A 23,305-nucleotide genomic window follows, 5' to 3' on the forward strand; every position below is an offset into this window, starting at 1 on the left:
AACACCGATATGACGGAAACTAGGGCGGCAAGAGTGGAACAAAACACTAGGCGAGAGGCCAAGCCTTCCACCCTTTAACAAGTATATAGGTGCATTAAGATAACAAGATAATATAATGATATCCCGACAAGAAAATAAATATTCCAATAAGGAACGGCCTCCGATCTTCACCTGCAACAAGCAACGCTATAAGAGGGGCTGAGCAAAGCGGTAACATAGCCAATCAACGGTTTGCTAGGACATGGTGGGTTAGAGGTTTGACATGGCAATTTGGGAGGCTTGCAATCAAGTGGTAGGCATCGTAGCATTGGCATAGCAAAAGAGCGAGCAAACTAGCATAGCAAAGATAGTAGTGATTTCGAGGGTATGATCATCTTGCCTGCACAGTTGTCAGAGTTGACTGGATCCTCGAAAGCAAACTCAACGGGCTCCTCGTTAGTGAACTCATCTCCCAGCTCTACCCAAACAAGACAAACAAGCAACAAGGATACAATCAACCATGTGCAAGACCAAGCAATATGATGCAATGATGGTATGCTATGCGGAATGCGACGCGGGATGCAAAATGCAAGATATGACAGGAAATGCATGAACCTGGACTCAACTTGGAAATCCAAGTGTGCCACTAGAAAGACGAGACGAAATCGCTTGAAAACGATATAAAGAACGCCGGAATCGGAGTTGCGGTTTGGAAATGGCAAGCGATTCAAATATGACACCGGTCTGCGATTTACAGCAAGTAGCCAACTAAATGCAATGAGATTAACATGCTAAAACAACCAAACATGACAAAAAAATACATGGCAGGGATACACACAAGATGCTTAACAAAAGTCTAGCACTGATCTACGGCCAATTCATCCATTAATAGGTTCAAACAAGCATGGAAAATGCATATGGAAAACAGATCTCAGACTTAGTGAAATTAACACTTGTCTGGAATTTCAGATCAGGTAGCCCTCTTCGGAGCCACAAAACTACATGCTACAGGACCTGAACATGGCAAAGTAAAGCATTGCATGAAGCTACTCAAAGAGCTTAACAAAAGTCCCTTAGTGACCTTGAGCCAAAAGGGATTAGAAAATACAATTGCAAGCATGTGAACATAGCAAAAAAACATAATCAGTTTTCATACTTAGTGAAAACTGTAGCAAGCTGAGATATAACTCAAGTAGGCATGTTTACGAGCTCGATGCACTCACTACGGTGCAAGTCATGGAAAGACAAGCATACACCCATCAAGAAGGCACAAAATGCAAGCTAGACATGGCAAGAACCATAGCATAGCATGCATGGATCAACTACAACATCATCGGCAAAATGCAAACAAGTTGACAATCTGCCCAGATTCACAAAGTAGCAAAAGTAGAGCTCGATTGACTCAAGCTAGGGTGCTCCATAATTGCAAACAAAGACATGGATGGATAGAGCACTACTATATTAACAAAACATCCTTATTGATCATCCTCAAAAGAGGCACGGATCACTAGGAAACAACAAGAACATATGGCATTATGAGATAAGCAACTCAAGGACTTAGTGGAATTGCTGTCCCTGAAAACAGAATTAACAAGTGCACCACTTTGCAAGATTGCACTAGTCACCACACACATCACAAAAATACATGGGTTGCACCTTTGGAAAGATGATAATACCCTTAACAAAACACATGTAGAGCATCAGGGCATATCATGCACGCAATAATCATGGCAAAAATGACCAAAACCTAAATGGAGTAGCAGATCTGACAATAATCTCAAGTAGCCCTCTTCTAACAGAATTTCGGGCATCAAGATGAGCTCAAATGAAAATGATGCAATGGAATGAAATGATGTACTCTCTGAGATGAACATTTTGATATGCTATATGCATGAATCGGAGCTACGGATGCAAAGTTACGGAGCCGTGAACATGTGCATATGGATCTAGGAATTTGGGGACTTGGTGAGAAAAAACATGGGCGCAGGATAGCTAAAGTGTGCACGAGCGGGGTTTAGAGGGATGGCTCACCATGGGCTCGGCCCAGGATGACGGAGGACGAAGCGGGCCGGAGGGGCAGGCCAGCTGGGCCTGGATGCGAGGCCCATAGCAGGGTCAACGGGGGCTGGGCTAGAGGAAATGGGCCAGCCGGTCGGAGATGGGCCGCGGGCCCACGAGCGGAGGCGAGCGGGAGCCCCGTCGTGCTCCTCCTCGAGCTCGAAGCCGAGGGTGTTCATGGCGGCGGTGCGGTGTCCTTTGGCCGGGCGGGCGCGCCGGCGACGAGGGAACGGCGGGAGCGACGCTGAGACCATAGATCCGTGGCGGGGAGGTCGGCTCTCGCCGGATCTGGGCGGAGACGAGGGCCGGAACAACGGCGAGGCAGGAACTGGGCGGCAAGGCAGGAACTCTGGCGGGTCGCGGTGGCCGGCGATGACGCGCGGCATCTCAGGCGAGAGGCGCGGAGGAGCGAGGCGCTCGGGCGAAGGCAGCGGCGCCTCCCGGGCGGCGGAGCGAGATGGGCCCGCGTGGGCCGGCCTCGGGCCCCGCGGGCCGCGGCGGAGAGAGAGAGCTGGCCGGGTGAGGTGGCGCGCGCCGATTGGCCTGGAGCGGCGGCGGGGATGACGTGGCGGCTCCCCATTGGTGGGAGTGAGGTGGCGGCGGGCGGTGGACACGTCCGGCGCGGCGTGGACACGTCCGGCGGTGCGAGGGGAAGGATTTTTAGGGTTTGCACCGCGAATTTCGGAGATGGCCACATATATATAGGTAGAGGGAGCTAGGAGAGTCCAAATGAGGTGCGGTTTTTGGCCATGCAATCGTGATCGAACGACCGAGATGATGGAGGAGGTTTAGGTGGGTTTTGGGCCAAATTGGAGGGGTGTTGGGCTGCAACACACATGAGGCCTTTTCTGTCCCTCGGTTAACCGTTGGAGTATCAAACGAAGTCCAAATGATACGAAACTTGACAGGCGGTCTACCGGTGGTAAACCAAGGCCGCTTGGAAAATCTCGGCCCAATCCGGAAATGTTTAATCCCCACACATGAAAGAAAGGTAGAAATGACCACCGGAGGAGAACGGAGCGCCGGATTGCAAAACGGACAACGAGAAAAATGCTAGGATGCATGAGACGAACACGTATGCAAATGAAATGCACATGATGACATGATATGCAATGCATGACATGCAAGCAAAGACAACGCGACAACAGCGAATAACTGGACGACACCTGACACATCGGTCACGGGGCGTTGCAGAAAATGCATGGGTTTCTGAACCCATGGTTCCATTTCTTTACCGTCTTTCCTAGCAACAAAGGCTCTCTTATCATAACGTTGATTCTTTGATTGTGGGTTATCAAGATCAACAGCAGGTTCAATTTCTACATCATTATCATTACTAGGTTGAGCATCATCATGAACATCATTATCAACATTATCATTAGGTTCATGTTCATTACCAGATTGTGTTTCAGCATCAAAAATAGAAATATCATTTGGATTCTTAGGTGGTTCAGCAATAGGTTCACTAGAAGTATGCAAGGTCCTATCATTTTTCTTTTTCTTCTTTTTAGAAGGACTAGGTGCATCAATATTATTTTTCTCAGAATCTTGTTCAATTCTCTTAGGATGGCCTTCAGGATACAAAGGTTCCTGAGTCATTTTACCAGTTCTAGTAGCCAATCTAACAGAAAAATCATTATTCTTACTATTCAATTCATTGACCAAATCATTCTGATCTTTAAGTACTTGTTCTACTTGAGTGGTAACCATAGAAGCATGTTTACTAATGAGTTTAAGTTCACCTTTAGCATTAGCCATGTAATTACTCAAGTGTTCAAGCATATAAGAATTACATTTTAATTCTCTACCAAAATAAGCATTGAAGTTTTCTTGTTTAAAAATAAAATTGTCAAACTCATCTAAGCACTGTCTAGTGTCTTATAGTGAGGAATATCCCCTTCATCAAACCTATAGAGAGAATTTACCTTTACTACCTGTGTCGGGTTATCAAGACCACGTGTTTCTTCAATAGGTGATGGATTAATATCATATGTTTCTTCGACAGGAGGTAAATTAAGACCATGTATTTCCTCAATAGGAGGTAAATTCTTAACATCTTCAACTTTAATACCCTTTTCTTTCATAGATTTCTTTGCCTCTTGCATATCTTCAGGACTGAGAAATAGAACACCTCTCTTCTTCGGAGTTGGTTTAGGAATAGGCTCAGGAGTTGGCTCAGGAAGTGTCCAATTATTTTCATTTGTCAACATATTATTCAATAGAATTTCAGCTTCATCTGGTGTTATTTCCCTGAAAACAGAATCAGCAAAACTATCCAGGTAATCTCTAGAAGCATCGGTTAGTCCATTATAAAAGATATCAAGTATTTCATTTTTCTTCAGAGGATGATCAGGCAAAGCATTAAGTAATTGGAGAAGCCTCCCCTAAGCTTGTGGGAGACTCACTTCTTCAATTTGCACAAAATTATATATATCCCTTAAAGCAGCTTGTTTCTTATGAGTAGGGAAATATTTAGCGGAGAAGTAATAAATCATATCCTGAGGACTACGCATACAACCAGGATCAAGAGAATTAAACCATATCTTAGCATCACCCTTTAATGAGAACGGAAATATTTTAAGGATATAAAAGTAGAGAGTTCTCTCATCATTAGTGAACAGGGTGGCTATATCATTTAATTTTGTAAGATGTGCCACAAAAGTTTCAGATTCACAGCCATAAAAAGGATCAGATTCAAGCAAAGTAATTATATTGAGATCAATAGAGAATTCATAATCCTTATTAGTAACAAAGATAGGTGAAGTAGCATAAGTAGGATCATATTTCATTCTAGCATTCAGAGTTTTTTGTTTAAGCTTAGCTAATAATTTATTAAGATCACTTCTATCATTGCAAGCAAGAAAGTCTCTTTTAGTCTCTTCATCCATAACATAGCCCTCAGGCACAACATGCAACTCATATTTATTGGGAGATCCTTCATCATCACTATCATCAAAATTATCAGTTTCAATAATTTCATTCTCTCTAGCCCTAGAAAGTTGTTCATCAAGAAATTCACCAAGTGGCACAGTAGTATCAAGCATAGAAGTAGTTTGATCATAAGTATCATGCATAGCAAAAGTGGCATCAGCAATAACATGCGACATATCAAAATGAATAGCAGAAGCAGGTTTAGGTGTCGCTAGCTTACTCAAAATAGAAGGTGAATCAAGTGCAGAGCTAGATGGCAGTTCCTTACCTCCCCTCGTAGTTGAGGGATACATTTTTGTTTTCTCGTCTTTCAAGTTCCTCATAGTGACCAGTAGATATAAATCCCAAGTGACTCAAAGAATAGAGCTATGCTCCCTGGCAACGGCGCCAGAAAATTGTCTTGATAACCCACAAGTATAGGGGATCGCAATAGTTCTCGAGGGTAGAGTATTCAACCCAAATTTATTGATTCGACACAACGGGAGCCAAAGAATATTCCCAAGTATTAGCTGTTGAGTTGTCAATTCAACCACACCTGGATAACTTAGTATCTGCAGCAAAGTATTTAGTAGCAAAGTAATATGGAAGTAACGGTAATGATAGCAAAAGTAATATTTTTGGGTTTTGTAGTGATTGTAACAGTGGCAATGGTAAAGTAAATAAGTGAAGAACAATATGTGAAAAGCTCGTAGGCATTGGATCGGTGATGGAGAATTATGCCGGATGCGTTTCATCATGTAACAATCATAACATAGGCTGACACAGAACTAGATCCAATTCATCAATGTAATGTAGGCATGTATTCCGAATATAGTCATACGTGCTTATGGAAAAGAACTTGCATGACATCTTTTGTCCTACCGTCCCGTTGCAGCGGGGTCCTAATGGAAACTAAGGGATATTAAGGCCTCCTTTTAATAGAGTACCAGACCAAAGCATTAACACATAGTGAATAAATGAACTCCTCAAACTAAGGTCCTCACCGGCAGTGGTCCTGATTATTGTCACTTTGGGGTTGCCGGATCATAACACATAGTAGGTGACTATAGACTTGCAAGATAGCATCAAGAACTCACATATATTCATGAAAATATAACAGGTTCAGATCTGAAATCATTGCACTCGGGCCCCAGTGACAAGCGTTAAGCATAGCAAAGTCATAGCAACATCAATCTCAGAACATAGTGGATACTAGGGATCAAACCTAACAAAACTAACTCGATTACATGATAAATCTCATCCAACCCATCACCGTCCAGCAAGCCTACAATGGAATTACTCACGCACGGCGGTGAGCATCATGAAATTGGTGATGGAGGATGGTTGATGATGACGACGACGACGGATTCCCCTCTCCGGAGCCCTGAACGGACTCCAGATCAGCCCTCCCGAGAGAATTTAGGGCTTGGCGGTGGCACCGTATCGTAAAACGCGATGAATCCTTATCTCTGATTTTTTTTCTCCCCGAACACGAATATATGGAGTTGGAGTTGAGGTCGGTGGAGCTCCAGGGTGCCCACGAGGCAGGGGGCGCGCCCAGGGGGGCATGCGCGCCCCCACCCTCGTGGACAGGGTGTGGGCCCCCCGGTCTTGATTATTTCGCCAATATTTTTTATATTTTCCAAAAATAAGCTCCGTGATGTTTCAGGTCATTCCGAGAACTTTTGTTTCTACACATAAATAACAAAGTGGAAAGTCTGCTAAAAACAACGTCAGTCCGGGTTAGTTCCATTCAAATCATGCAAGTTAGAGTCCAAAACAAGGGCAAAAGTGTTTGGAAAAGTAGATACGATGGAGACGTATCACACGGCCACCAACACACGGGTCTGGCGCGACGCAAGGAAACGACTCCACACTGCCAAGATAAGTTTCATGGTCGGATCAACCAATTGCTATGACACGGGATCCTCATTTGTTGCATCCCTGCCGCGGCAACGTCGCCTCCCTTTCTTACCTCTCGGTGGCTGCTTGCGCGCTAAAGGGGACCTCCCGAGCATCGTGTCTTAGGAGCTCTTACTGGACCTCGGGCCGCTCACCTCCTAGCCTTGACCACGGCATCATGACCTGGCATACCAGCGACGGCTGTAGCCTGCCTGGGGACCGGGACCTGTCAGCGCAGAGCACCAAGCCGTCGCGAGGGTAGAATGGGGAGTCTGAGCTGAAACAGGACACATGCTCGCACAATTTCATAATAAGGATAATGTCGACAAAAGACACTACATGTTCTTTACACGCCCCCATGGGGTTCATTTCGATTTCTCGCAGGGAACAAAAGGAAGGAGATTCAAGGAGCCCTATCTACGCACGCCAGCGCAGCCGACGCCATCATCAACAGTGGGCCACAAGAGGCCGGCGCCAACCCCATCCAGATCAGCAACGGCCGGACACCGCGGCCTTGCTCCGGGCCCAGCGAGAGCTCGGAGGCACGTAGCTATCGTCCCTCGTCTCCGAGGTCTCGTAGAGCTTGGGAGAGTCGCTGGGCTCCCGAGCGCCACGCTGCTGGTGGAGGAGCCGCTGGAGAAGCCAACGGCATGCCCGACGCTGGCCGCTGCACCGTCCCGATGACCCCCTCCAGGGCAGCACTCCAAGCAGCAGCCTTCCACGTCGACGACCTTGAAGAACATCATGGAGGCGCCGTCGTACCTGAAATGGATGGCAAGGGCGCCTTCCGTGCGGCAAACCAGGGTAATCTCGCCCCAGCCGCGGGTCATGAAGATCTTGCCCAGGGAGACGGCTTCTACCTCCGCTCCAGTCACCGGGGCGTTGCAGTCAACGTGCTGCAGCCATAGCTCCAGAGGGCCCCTCGGCGGCATCTCAGCAGAGAAGAACTGGGGGAAGCGGATCCAAGTGCGCGGGGGCATTGCTGCCCACAGAACGAGTCCGCGCGAGGAGTCCATGACGTGGGCCCCAGGGGCGATGACATGCGCCACCGTGGCACGGCGACCACAACCGCAGCATGGGTGGCGCCGCTTGCCGCCTCTTCCTCCTGAGCCCTCAGCTTGGGCGTATAAAGGAAACGGATACCCAGGGGGTGGCCGCTCATACCAAGGCCTCATCACCTCCTGCCTCATGACTACGTCACAATGGTGAACCGACCTCTTCTTCGGTAGGAGCGGCCCGGGCTCATCGCGGGGAGTTTTCCCCTTCTCCGCGGCCGAGAATCTTCGGATCGGCGCCATGGTGTCGCTGCTAGCAATAGAGTAAGGGAGAAGAAGCGAGCGGAGCAGGAAGAGATGGGCGACGGGGGATCTGCCCCCCTCCTCATTTATAGCAGGAGGAGGCCAACCGTCGACCTCCACGATCACAGGTAATGATAACCCTTTTTGCATGCAGCAGGGACTCGTCAAGTCGGGTAGTTGCCAGCAGAGATGCCCACGTCTAATCTATCACCACACATCGACCAAGGTTGCAGGCTGTTGGGGCCCGGAGCGCTCCGCACTTGCTCTTTGGCTTTGCCTCGAAGCCAAGTCTGAGCGCGCCTTGGGCCCGGGGGCTACTGTCGGCGTTCTGGGAACGGGGGTCCCCTGACTTGCCTGCCTGCGGCCCACGGTGTGGCTCCACCAGCGGGCCCGTACGACCCATCTTCACCAGCAAATGCTCAAGACCCTTGGGAGGGGCCGACCCTCGCGAGGCGAACGACACAAGACCTCCTCAGGGGCAGCCTCACCAAGCTGGCTCGCGAGGGTGAAGAGATCAAGGCAAGGGACACCTTGCGAGGTTTCTGTGACGCAAGCCATGACGGCCACAGCTAGGCAAGCGCCCACACGTGCAGTGTCCTTGTTTCCTCTTTGGTGCTAAAGGGACAAGCGTAGGCGAGGAGTCCCGAGGCATCAGGCAAAGGTTTCCATATCAGTGCAACAAGACCAAGACCAGCAGGACGGCAGGACGGAGGTCACCATGGAGCCCAAGACGGCGTCACCACTAGAGCCTTTGGCAGGCGAAAACTACTTTTGTCAGGATAAGTTGTACTAGTTGTCCCCCTTCAAACTTGGCCGTTGTGGGATCCCTTACCGCTCAATATTTGGGAAGAGGACCCAGGCCTCTATAAATAGGACAAGCCACCATAGTAGGAGGGAGGAACTGATGGGGGAGAGAGACCTTCACCATCTCACCAAGCACAAGAACACCTCACCTCAGGAGGCTGTTCTTCCCTTGTAACTGTTCATCCTCAGCCCGAAAGGCAATCCACCACACCACACTGGAGTAGAGTATTACACCACAACAGTTGCCTGAACCAGTATTTATCTCATGTCTCTTGTGTTGCGAGTTCGTCGAGCTAGGCTTTGAGATCATGGTGAGGCTGAGTGCGTGATTTGGTAGGGGAAATCTTCGCGCTCACCCCAGAGTTCGAACCTCAAGGGTTTTGCCGGAACCCGAAATCCGACAATAAGCAAGCAAGGAAGGCACCAGAAGAATCAAAGTGTTGGTTTTGAATGAAAGTTCAATGCCAATGGAGTTGATTGGGAAGAAGATCAATACCCCAAGACGAAATTTGTTCCTCAACAAGAGAATTATGATCCTACTTCTTCCCAAGGGACACAAGCTCAAGATGATCTTCCACCACAAGACCACAAGCAAAAAGGCAAGGACAAGGTTTAAGAGGAGATTGATGCATTTGAAGAAGCTCCCAAGGCCTTGGTCAAGGGGGTTCCCAAGACTACATCAAGTTCTACTTCATCAAGTATGACTACAACTCCAAGGATTCCCATAAAGTTGATGTGGATCCCGAAGAAGAAGAACTAGAGAGTTCTTGAGGGTGACTCCGCCAACATACTTCACTCATATCATCTTGGCGAGGACAAGTGCAAACAACTTCCACATCTTGCACTAGTTCAAGGAGTCACAAACCCTCTTATTGGTAAGACAAGGGACAAGGTAACCTAATGCTTTCATGGACATCATCTTGTGTGAACATCACTCTATGTATATGGATATCCTTGTTTGTTCCTTGTGGGACTAACCCGTGGTAGGTATTGAAAGTGCAACTAACTCCAATGGATTGCTCCAAATGATCTACATCAACATTGAGCATCCACATCTTTAACATCTATATGAAGTCATCATCGACAAAACCCAAAGTTAGTTCATCCCTCTTAGGGGGGGTATCACATCTAGGGGGAGCTTTACTCTAAGAATTGAGCTAAAGCAACTCTAATCGTGTGAACACAACAATGCTTTATGTAGAAGTGGTAACCCCACTTGTGCTTAAACTATGAGTATGACCTATGATCAAATGTTCCCATTTGACTCCTAAGTCAATATACTCATATATAGATGACCTAGTCATCGCCAATTGCTTGATAGATGCTAGAGTGTTTGTGCATGCTTTGTCACATATTTCATTTGCCATTTTATTGTGTGAGCATGCTGGTTGCATATTTTACTCATTCGAGGACATCCATTTGTTGCCTTGATTGTTTGGCTCTTTTTCTTTTACCAAATGGATGGACAAGAATGCCTAAGAACCTCCTCTAGATATCTATGCTTTTCTCGTCTCAAACTCTATTCGTGCTACATCACAAAGTTTGATCAAGTCCGATTCGAACACTCTGTGTGAGGAGCACTCGGAGTCCCCGATTCGTCATAGACTTAAACTTCCAAAACCTTTCTGTGCATTTCGGTCTGATCGATTCATCCTTCCGGTCTGACTGAGTTCATTGAGTTGATCTAGATTTTCAATCTCGGTGCAACCGATTAGAACTTTTCGATCACACCGAGTTGCAGTAACCGCTCGCGATTCTGCATCTCGGTGCCACCGAGTTGTTCCACTCGGTCACACTGACAGGGTCAGGATATATATACCGATGGGTCAAATTTTGGAAATTTCTCCAAAACCTCTCAGCCCGCGCATGTCCTACTCTGCCGCCTCAGGTCTGCGGATCGTCTTCTTGTTGCCAGGGACCTCCCGCCACTGGTTTCCATCACCGTCAATGGATTTCAATGCTGTCGTTGCCGCCATAGTGAACTCACCGCCGAACTAGAGTATGAGTTTGACCCCTTGTGCATTTTTCCTTCGATTTTGAGCACAAGGTCAATGCCATGTTTCTTACAATGTTTGAGATCATTCTATCCAGCAGAAAATCTCGTAGATAAGATTTGATTCGAAAATTTAGGATCATGTTTCCTCCGAACTCATCTCGGGCCGACCGAGTAGTGGAAATCGGTCTCACCAATTTGGCTTAGGCCATTGCACTTGCACCTTTCGGTCTGACCGAAAGTTGCAAATCGGTGTGATCGAGTTCAACTCTTTGTGAAACCCTAGCAATCTCGGAGTCACCGAACTATGTCTCGGTCTGACCGATTTCACTAGTTTAGACTCCAAAAGTTGCTTCGGTGTCACTGAGTTTAACAAATCGGTAGCTCCGAAATGCTTTCTGTGGAAAACTAAAACTAAGTTTTTGATTCATTTGTTTTACAAAAACTCTGCACTTTGTGATGCTCATCCACTCTCCCTCATCTATATCTATTCATAGGGTCAGCTGCCAGTTTGCTTTGCCAGTATGTCTGATTAGAGTGATATCCAGAACAAGTCAGAAGAGCAGATAAACCTGAGTGAGGGCACTAGTCCCTCTAGCAGCTATGATAATGGCAGCAGGATCACTCCAAGCAATTTTCCCGAAGCAGCTACAAGGACAAGGAAGAAGAGAAACTCAGACTCAGAGGATGAAGACTATGTGGCTGTTGAGGATGAGGCCTCCTCAAAGAAGAAAGTTGCTAAGAAAGAGTATGGCATTGTTGCTTCAACCAAGCCTCGCATGCACAAGAAGGCACCTGCCAAGAGAGTGCCAACATCCAAGCCAAGGAAAGTTGCAATAGAAGAAACAATTGAGTTCACTCTTGAACCAAAGGAGGATGGTGAAGGCAAGAAGAGGAAAGAGAGGGTCAAGAAGACCATGCCAAGAGTTATTGGGAGATCCTCTATGATGAGAGATCCAGCCGAGGATGAAGAAGAGAAGAAGATGCTGCACCAGCATCAAAGTCTCAAAAGCTAATGGGGGATGCCATCAAGTTTGGGGCTGCCCCTTCAAAGCCCAAGACAGCACCAGCTCCAAAGACTACACCAAAGAGGAGCACAAGAAATATCCCAGCTGTTGAAAAGAACAAGGCCCCAGTGCCTAAGATTGATGAAGAAGAAGCTGAAGCCCAAGTGCTTAGGAAGCTCAAACCAAAGATTCCAGATCATGATGACAACCATCAAGTGGCGGAAGATATGAACATCAGGAAGGATGCAGGTCTCACACTTTGGAGATAAAGTGATCCATATGCTGTGAGGAGAAGGACTACTGTGGACTACATGTACCATACCAAGGAGCAGCATGATTTCTACGAAACCATCTTGCTTGATAAGAAGCCCATTGTTTGTCATATGAAGTGGGTAGATTGGAAATACATTGATGAGAATGAAGATTATTTTCCAGGAGTGCATGAGAGCTTCAGAGCATGTGGAGTGGACAAGTTTGTGGGTCAGAAGCTGACCAAGTGGAATGATGAGCTCATTATGCAATTCTACTCCACATCACATTTCTATCCAGATGGAAGAATAGTTTGGATGTCTGAGGGTACAAGGTACCAATCTATTGTTGATGAGTGGGCCAAATTAATTAATGCCCCTGAAGAGCATGAACATGACTCGGATGTCTATGCCAAGAAGAAGAAAGACCACAACTCAATGGCCAATATGTACAAGGAAATTCCATACAAAGCTTTGGAAACTCATAAGATTGGGTCTGTTTACTATTTGTTGTCTGGATTGGCCACAATCAACACCATTCTAAGGCATACTTTGTTGCCAAAATCTGGAGATCACAAGATGATCAGAGGTCATTTAGTTAACTTGCTACAACTGTTTGATGTGCCCCAAAAGTTTAAAGTCATGAGCCTGATTGTGGAAACAATCAAGGGGACAGCTCCAGATCAGAAGAGATCTTGTGGGTATGCCCCACATATTCAGGTGCTCATCAACTCCAAGATGGGCACAGACACCTACCTGTTGGATAAGGAGCATCTACCATTGAGACCAGAATTTGAGGACAACATAGTTGTGATGAATGAAGAAGATCCCACTTCTGTGCAGGCACAAGAAAAGAGAGAAAAGGAAAAGGCTGAAAAAGCTGCAAAGATGCCAAGTGTTAAAGAGGCATCTCAGGTGTTTCTAAGGAGCAAACAAGATCAACTTGCTTATCTGATTCAAGCAACCTTGAGGATTGAGAAGGGCTTGGCCACCCTGACCCAAAACCAAGAGAGCTTGGAAAGGATCATTGAAACTAAGTTCTATGATCTTGATCTTAAAGTGACAGAGATGCAGACAGTTGTTGAGTAGCTCCATGAAGATACTGAGGAGAGGAAAGGGCGGGCTACCACAGATGCCTTTCAAAGAGTGACCAGAGGTCAGAGGTTTGCTGTAGCGCCCATGGCTGGCACAAGAGCAACTTCATCAGCACCAGCAACCACAGCTTTAGTGCCACCACCAGTTGCAACTCCACCAACTCCAACAACTTCTACAGATGCTTTCGTCCTTGGAGTCATCTCAACACCACCTCCCGAAGATCAAGCCTAGAGACACGCATAGCACTGTGCATTTTCAAACTTTTTGGTAACTTGTTGCCAAAGGGGGGGGGAATGTATAGATCATAGGCTTTGAGAGAGAGTGTTTTTGCCTCTTTTGTCTCTTTTGTTACTTGATTGGTACTTTTGTGTGCTTGCTTATTACTCTATGCCTATGTGTGCGAGATACTTGTATGATCATGTGTTTGATCATATCATACTTTAATGCTTGCTTGGATGATGTTATCTTTTATATCTCCTATATGATCATTCACTTTGCTTGGTGATGAGTGCATGTTTTTAGTTTCTACCATTTTGAGCGCTCCACCAAGATGTATATGACATGGAAGAGTAACCCATGATCCTAATCGATTGTGCATTTGCATTCAAAAGCAAATTTTAAATAATGCACAAATTTAGGGAGAGCTCTTGCTTATCACATACTTCTCAAAGCGATGATGTATTTAGATCTGATTATCATTTGTCGAAGCTTTGATCTATATGTTGTCATCAATTACCAAAAAGGAGGAGATTGAAAGTGCAACTATCCCTGGATGGTTTTGGTAATTCCTAACAACATATAGCTCATTGAACCAATGTTCTTTCAAGATGATCATTTCAGAAAGTTCAATGATAGGCATGGCATGGATTAGGAATGTGGACCCCTCAAAATGCTAAGGACACATATTGGCTCAAGCTCAAGACTCTATATTTTCATTTTAGTGATCCAAGATCACATTGAGTCCATAGGAAAAGCCATAAGGCACGAGAATCGCCCCCTTGTCCTTATTGGCGAGCATGAAACTGACGATGTAATCCCTCGCGTATTCACGGTGATTTGCGCAGACTCCCAAGAAGCCCTCGTGCATGTAGTACGGGTCAGCGACACAGATATGAGATATCTGCTCAACCTCGATGATGTAGTTCATGTGCAAGGCATAAAGGCGGACAAACATAAAATCCAGCTTCTTCACGTGAAACATGTCGAATATGTAATCGAATCGGAGGAAGAACTTATCCATGGGGAAGCTGTCGACGTACGACATTTGCCGCAGAACGTTAACCACGTAGAGTGGGTATCCTGGATCTTTCGAGGCGATGAGGTCTTTCTCTACCCGCATCACATCGTCATGAAGTCTCTTTAGATCGCCGAATCTGGCCCATAGCGTTGTTGCGGGTAGGATTGGTTGACCGGGGATATGCCATTTATCCGCATCGGGGATATCTATACGGTCCTGAAGCCGAGTCTGCTGAGGCGGCTGGATCATAGAAACAACTTTTTTGCTTTTCCTCGCTCTCTTCCTAAACTTATTTACTACCGGAAGGTCATGCATAATATGTTGAGACGGCAATTCAGGCACCAACTCATGACGCTCAAACCCTGAGGAGGCTCCAGTATAGACATACTGTTCAGCAGCGCCATCATCGTCCTCATCCTCATCCATGGCGACGTCATCAGTGACTAATGGAGCCTCCTCCTTACCCCGTCCGCTATCACCCAACCCGACACCTGACGCTAATTGGGTAGGTGGGGTGTTGATGTTCATACCTTGCTGAGGCTGCGTGCTCGTGGGTGTGCTCCCGGCCGCTTCCAGACGAAGCAGACTCTTTGGCCACAACAGGACCCACCCAGCATTGCAACAATCACCAAGCCACCGCGGTGTCTCGTCGTCATCCCCCAGTAGTACTGGAGGAGGCAAATTCTCGTGGCCTGGTTTGACACTGGCCACGGAAACCTTGAAGACGTTCGGGGGGATCGGCCGGCTGTGGAACAATGGTTCCTTCGGCTCCATTATCGTCGCCTTCCCCATGTCCACCTTTTGGTCGCCGATGGTGTACAATATGGTGCACGGGGTTTCGTCGGCCTGCAAAGAAAAGTCTGCAACGTGAGACATCCGAAAGGCAACGAAAACGGGAGATTATACATTTATATTGAAGGGGGCCGGTGTGACAGATACCGTGAGGGCGTCGAGCTCAGCCGAAGACGAAGCACCGCCTAGCACGTCCGGTGCGGGAGCCGGTGCGGGAGCAGGTGTAGCTGCGGGTGCTGGTGCAACGCTAGTCGAGCTGCTCCCCGCCAAGAAGTCAACAAGGGGAAAGTCCGTTGCATTTTTTCTTGATTTTTCCTAGTCCAATTGAAAACGGCTGGAACCAAGGTAGTAGAAATATCTACAGCCACCTGTTTTGCGGCAGCTACCGCTGTTGCGACTGTCTGAGTTGATTTCTTCTCAACCTCAATCTCAACCCTCTTGTCGATGTTTTCCTCATTTAACCTCCGTCTTTCCTTTCTCTCCTCCGTGGTCTCACGGTAGTACTTCTTCCACGTGGCGCCGTCTCCGACACCGTGCACGCGTCCATACGACGGTCGAGTATCCACCGGTTGTCATTTCGGTATGTTCAACGCCCAGTTGAATGGATTGTCCCACTTGGGCCTCGCCAATGCCTCAGACGGCGAGTCGCTTTTGGCCGCAATCCTGTGCTGCTCTCTCTACAAAAGGCGCAACGAGCATTTACTAATAGGACTAACGTGTGCAGTCGAATTGATCAGAAACTAAAATTACCAGCAGTCTTATGAACTTTGTAATGACCGGTGTTGTCTCGTAAACGTTTTTCACTGGGTCCCAACGGTGCCGGGCCCTAAGGACGTCACGCTCCTGCTGGACAGTGAACTCCGCCAAGGGGTCTGCGATGCCCAGACTCGCAGCTTCCGCGTCCTCCTTGGCCCATTTGGACCACTTTCTGCCGTAACCACGGCTTCCGAGGTGGTGGCTCCCAAAGTTCCTCTCTTGAAGCCCCTTCATGTACTTAGACTTTTTTTGGCATCTTCGGCCTCGCAAGCCTCCTTGAATATTTGAAACTCCTCTTCCGTGATTGTCGGATTATCCTTTACAATCTCGGAATAGGGTTCCTTCTTGTCGATGATCCTTGCTTTCACTCGATTTTTCCAGGCGGCCAACGCGTCGCTAAACTTGGTCATGGTGTGATTGTTTATCTTCTTCATTGTCGGGTCCTCATTTGGATCTTTATAATCATTCTCATTCTGACCCGGGAACAAGAATATTTGGTGAAACTTCTTTAGGAGGGAGCTCCTCATATTTTCTATCTTCTGTAGTTTCTCATCGTTGATGGTGGCGGTTGTCCGAACGATGCAGCCTATTTGATTGCCGTAGCATCGACGCACTTCCTCGGGCGCCGTTGGCTCAAAATTGCCGTCGTCCACCTTCGTGACCACCACTCTAGTAGTCCTGAGTTTGTTAGGAACCCGTTGCCTCTTTGCTTTCGGTTCTACACCGGCTCCGCTCCCCGAGGCAGCGCCAGTCTCTGTCTCAGCGCCAGTCTCGATGCCGGTCTGAGTCTGAGCGCCGGTCTCAGTCTTAGCACCGGTCTGCGTGTCGGTCTCAGTCCCCGATGCCATCTGTGGGCCCAGCAATAACATCGGTTGATTGTCGGTAAGGCTAAAAAATTCGTCTGTCGCCCGGTAGGCGTCGTCGCAATCACCAGAACCCTGTCCTTCATCGTTGCTAGCCATGTTTCCTATGATTAAATCAAGTCAATTTATTATAGACCTAATAAATTGAATAATGACATAAAAAAGGCCTATTGTTTTGCAGGAATGTTGACTCCTTCCTGGTGCGGCAAATCACGGGCACTCGATATGTCCTAGTTTGTAGCACAAGTCATGCCGAAATTCACGAAAAATTTCGGCATGACCTTTGCTAAAAAAAATCGAGAACCTGAAATTTGCCGGAAAAGAAATGAATCAACATTCCGGCAAAACATAGGCCACTAAGCATCATTCCCTGGAAACAGTGTCCAAATATACACGAGCAACCACATGTCCAAATTTTGCAAGCTAATTCAAAAACAAAGTGTAGAAGAAAATGCATTTAACTACTAATAGAACAAAATTCAGTTAACTTTAGTGCTCTATAATGATGAAAGGAAAAAAATCAGTTAACTACTAATTTCATTCATTTAGGTTATTCATTTAACATCACCTAATTAACCTACTGTACCACTACTACTAGCAGCACTACTAACCTAATTAACCTAGCAAAACTCTAGTGCCCTAACTGAAAAACATCTAATTAACATCTACTAGTACCACTATTGCCCTAACCTAATTAACATCTACTAGTATCACTATATACTATACAAACAACATCTACACTAATTAAACCCTACTGTCCTAACTAACTTTTGCTCTACTAATTTTTTCTCTAAAATGCAGAGAGAGATGAGTGGGGGGAGGGGTGGGGGACTTACAGAGAGCGGAGAGAGGGCGGGCTTGGGCATGGGCAACGGCGGTCCTGGGCGGGCTCGGGCGGCAGTGAGGTGGAGGGCGCCGACGGTGACGTCGAGGGCGGCCTCGGGCGGCGGCGATGAGGCTGAGGGTGGCCTCGGGCGGCGACGGTGAGGCTGAGGGCGGCCTCAGGGGGAGACGGTGAGGTTGCGGGCGTCCACGCCGGCAGGAGACGACGGCGAAGTGGGCGACGGCGAATTGGGGAGAGGGCGGCAAGGGCGAGGGATTTGGGGAAGAAGTGGTGGCCGGGGGGGGGGGGGGGGGGGAACCGTTGTTTAAGTGAAACGTAACGGTAGCGAGTTTCCGGAAACGCGCTATAGCTATGTTAGCTATAGCGCGTTTACTGAAACCCGCTACCGCTATTCCTTTCTCCTTTTTTCCTTTTTTTCTTTTATTTTTCTTTACATTTTACTTTTTTCCTTTCTCCTTTTTCTATTTCTTTCATTTTCATTTACTTTTCTACTTGTTTTTCACTTTATTTTATTTCCGTTAGCAGCAACGCCTTACACGTAAGCGCGCTACAGCTAAGGAGCGTAGCAGTAGTGCTGGGCCAGTATACGCGCTACTGCTAGGTTAGGCTAGCCATGTGCGCCCAGTTCAAACATATCAGCAGCGCTTTTCGCTAGTACGCGCTACTGCAAAAGTCGTAGCAGTAGCGCGGTTTATTTACGCGCGTTGTTACTAATTAGTAGTAGCGTTTGATTTTGTACATCGCTACTGGTAACATTCTATGTATATGGTTTTCCCTAGTAGTGCACGTGGCAACAATAAACCCATGGAGTGACATGGCTATTACTTTCAATGCCAGTGACGAACCTAAATTCCGAACAGCCCGAGCACCAGCCGCATTGGTCCTCAGTCCAATTGTGGACGGCTTTCGACTCACCAAGGTACTCATGGACGGGGGCAGCGGATTAAACCTCATCTATGAGGAAACCCTTCAAAAAATGGAAATAGACTGGAACCGCATCGAGCGAAGCAGCACAACCTTTAGAGGAATAATCCCCTGTAGGGAAGCGCACTGTACAGGAAAAATCACACTAGATGTGGTGTTCGGCACGCCGGAGGATTACAGGTCCTAAGAGATTACGTTCGAAGTGGCCCCGTTCAGTAGCGGTTAACACGCCCTGTTAGGGCGGGAAGCGTTCACAATCTTCCAAGCCATACCCCATTACGGGTACATGAAGCTCAAAATGCCCGGGCCCAACGGAATTATCACGCTTGCTAGTGATCCGGACATAGCACTCCGCGCCAAAAACAAGACAGCCGCACTGGCCCTCGAGGCATTATCCGAAGCCCTAGCGGCTGCGGAACTGACTTCGCTGCGCTCCACGGTGAACAGGGACGATGTGATACTCGATAAGAGATCCAAGTCCACCTCCTTTAAACCGGCGGATGAAATAGTCAAATTCCAAGTCCATCCAACGGACCCTACAAAAACATCTTCCATCGGGGCACAATTAAACCCTGACGTAGATGCCGCACTACGAGAGTTCCTACGCGAGAACTGGGACATTTTTGCCAGGCACCCTTCAGACATGCCAGGAATCCCACGTAAGCTGGCCGAGCACAGCCTCAATATTCTAAAGGGATTCAAGCCAGTCAAGCAGGCTCTTCGGTGTTTCTCTGAACCTAAGAGACAAACCATGGGAGAGGAACTAGCCAAGTTATTGGAGGCTAGATTCATTAGAGAAATAAAACATCCGGACTGGCTAGCAAACCAGGTGATGGTACCAAAGAAGGACAAATCCTGGCGCCTACGCGTCGATTTTAAGGACCTCAACAAGGCTTGCCCAAAGGATCCCTTCCCCCTCCCTCGCATCGATCAAATTATCGACGCTACCGCGGGACATGATTCATTGTGTTTCCTCGACGCATACTCCGGCTACCACCAAATTAAGATGGAGGAACCCGACCAAGCCGCAACGGCATTCATCACACCATACGGCCCCTTCTGCTTCAACACAATGCCCTTTGGGCTCAAAAACGCTGGCGCAACATATCAGTGCATGATTCAGACATGTCTAGCAAACCAGATCGGCAAAACAGTGGAGGCATACATAGATGACGTGGTCGTCAAAACCAAACATGTTGAATCTCTAGTAGACAACTTGAGGCTCACATTTGATAACCTCCGAGCATATGACATCAAGCTCAACCCGGAAAAATGTGTTTTCGGTGTGCCAGCCGGAAAGCTCTTGGGCTTCATTGTATCCGGCAGAGGAATTGAAGCAAATCTGGCCAAGATCCGAGCTCTGTCACAATTGGATATCCCAATGGACCTCAAACAAATCCAGAAATTAACTGGATGCGTGGAGGCTCTAAGCCGCTTTATCTCCCGCCTGGGAGAAAAGGCATTACCCCTTTATCGCCTCCTTCGGTGCACCGAACACTTTGAGTGGACGGATGCCGCCACAGCCGGATTGGAAGAAATAAAATCCATATTGGCAACCAACCCAGTCCTGGCCGCGCCAAACATTGGTGAACCAATGCTATTATACATTGCGGCAACTCATCAAGTTGTGAGCACAGTGCTCGTCGTCGAACGAGAAATGGACGGACATAAATCCCCCCTTCAAAAGCTGGTCTACTATGTATCCACTGTCCTTACTCCATGCAAGTCATGGTACCCGCATTATCAAAAGATAGCATACGCGGTATTCATGGCATCCTGGAAGCTGCGACACTACTTTCAAGAGTGTTCGATAACAGTAGACTCAGAGGTGCCACTTAATGATATTATAAACAACCGCGACGCCACGGGCCGGATTGCCAAATGGGCCATTGAACTCCTTCCGTTCGACATAACTTACAAGCCACGACGAGCCATTAAGTCGCAAGTATTGGCCGACTTTGTCGCCGAATGGACGGAAGCCGAACTCCCTAAAGAGTACGGCGCATATTCCAACTGGATCATGCACTTCGACGGCTCCAAAATGTTGGCTGGTCTGGGGGCTGGCGTCGTTTTGACGTCCCTAACCGGAGATATAGTTCAATACATACTCCAGATAATGTATACGGACTCCAATAACGCAGCTGAATATGAGGCCCTTCTACATGGTCTCCGGATGGCAGTATCCATGGGCATTCAACGCCTAGAGGTGCGGGGGGATTCGAACCTCGCAATATCCCAAATAAATGGAGACTTTGATGCCAAGGATCCGAAAATGGCGGCTTATCGCAACGCCGTCCTAAAAATGTCAGCTCGGTCCGAGGGGCTAGAATTTCACCATATAGCCCGCGAAAACAATCAGGCGGCAGACATCCTCGCACGCATCGGCGCAAAACGCGATGCGGTCCCGCCTAACATCTTTTTGGAAAGGCTTTTCAAGCCATTCGTGGTATGGGAAGGGGACACTAGTAACAACAAACCGGACCCAACCGCAATGCCCGATACCGAACACTCTGACATAATCGGAGGCTCTGCCACCGAAATAACATCCTCAGCCCATGTTATAATGCCCATCGTCGCCCCGTGGACAGAACCATTCCTGGCCTACTTAACTATAGGCAGGAACTCCCTGAGGACCAAAACGAGGCACGCTGCATAGTGCGGTGATCTAAAGCCTACAGGGTCCATGAGGGAGAGCTTTATAAGAAAAGCACCACCGGAGTCCTTAAAAGGTGCATCTTCGAAGAGGAAGGGCGGAAGCTCCTGGCAAAAATTCATGCCGGACTCGGTGGCCACCACGCCGCAGCCCGGGCCCTTGTAAGAAAGGCCTTCCGTACAGGTTTTTACTAGCCTACGGCCCGGGCAGACGCACTGGACCTGGTCCAACGCTGCGTGGGTTGCCAGCTTTTTGCAAATCAAAGCCATATGCCGCCCACCGCCCTCCACACAATCCCCATTACCTGGACCTTCACGGTCTGGGGGCTTGACATGGTTGGACCCCTTAAAGGAGGAACCCACAAGAAAAAATACTTGCTGGTCATGGTGGATAAATTCACCAAATGGATAGAAGCCAAGCCTGTTAAGACGGCCGAATCCGGACCGGTGATAGACTTCATATCCGGGGTCGTACACTGTTATGGCATCCCCCAAAGCATCATCACTGATAATGGCACGAACTTCACGACCGACGAGGTAAAACTCTGGTGCAAAAACATGGGCATCAAGCTCGATTATGCTTCCGTCTATCACCCACAAACTAATGGTCAAGTCGAACGAGCCAATGGTCTTATCATGAGCGGCATCAAACCCAGATTAGTGCGGTCCCTAAAGGAATCTAACATGCACTGGGTAGAGGAGCTCGACTCCGTACTCTGGGGGCTGCGGACCACGCCGAATCGCACTACCGGATACACACCATTCTTTATGGTATATGGCGCAGAGGCGGTTCTGCCCTGCAACCTAATTCATGACTCACCTCGAGTGCGCATGTATGAAGAAAGAGAAGCCGAGCTCGATCGGCAGGACAGTCTGGATGCCCTGGAGGAGGAGCGTGACGTGGCAAAAGCCCGTTCCGCATTCTATCAACAGCAGGCTCGAAGATACCAAAGTAGAGAAGTACGGGCCAAAACCTATAATGTTGGCGAATTAGTTCTACGCCTACCGGAGAATAAAAAGGACAAACACAAGACCAAATGGGAGGGTCCCTTCATTATTGACCAAGTTCTGACTGGAGGGGAATACCGTCTGCGGGATGCATCGGATAACTGACTCGAGCTGAACCCATGGAACTCAGCCAGACTCCAAAGATTCTACACCTAGCGCCGAACTCTGTGTTCGTCTCCTTCCTCTGTCCATTTTATACACTATCTGTCTTTTATTTCTCTCCTCCTCCCCTTATTTTCTCTCACAGCCTTTAAGGGCCAATTTGTGCCTTGTTTGCACACAACTGACGTGCTATCCGCGCTCATTATACCTGGGGGCTTCTTTCACAAAAGCTCATTTATTTATACGGGCTTCATGCCCAGCACATGTGTCATCCTTCCGCATGTACCTTTTATTCACACTACAAGAAATCAGTTAATACATGACGGTTTTCCGGTGATGATCTGGGAATCCGTCATGAACCGGCCTAGTACGGCCCCAAAGCCAGCCCAATCCCGCTGGAGCCCGCCTAACCCATTCCTCATATAATCTAACCCTAAGCGCCTCCCTACCCTCATCTCGTTCTCCCTCCGCCGCCGTCCCCATCTTCTTCCTTCTCCCAGATCCACTCCTTTCCGTCCACCGCACACCCACCGCTCTGACGGTCTCTCGTTCCTCGACCCAGTCCCCACCTCCCCGACCTCTCCCTTCCTTTATCCACCCACACCTAGTGGCAACTATCCCTCTCCCTCCGCCCTATCTTCACGATGCATCCGCAGCATGTGCTGCTGATCTGTCGAGTTTGACGGCGGCAGCAGCCCGAGTGATGAGATCCGCGTCTTGCGTGCTCGCAGATCCAGCTTGGGCTCAACCCTCGATGTTGGCCTTGTCGGAGCGGAGCGACCATGCGGTGGCTAGTCTAGGACAATGGCTCGCGGGAGGCCGTAGTGTACCCT

The sequence above is a fragment of the Triticum dicoccoides genome, chromosome 1A, assembly GCF_002162155.2.
Source record: "Triticum dicoccoides isolate Atlit2015 ecotype Zavitan chromosome 1A, WEW_v2.0, whole genome shotgun sequence".
NCBI classification, from domain to species: Eukaryota; Viridiplantae; Streptophyta; class Magnoliopsida; order Poales; family Poaceae; genus Triticum; species Triticum dicoccoides.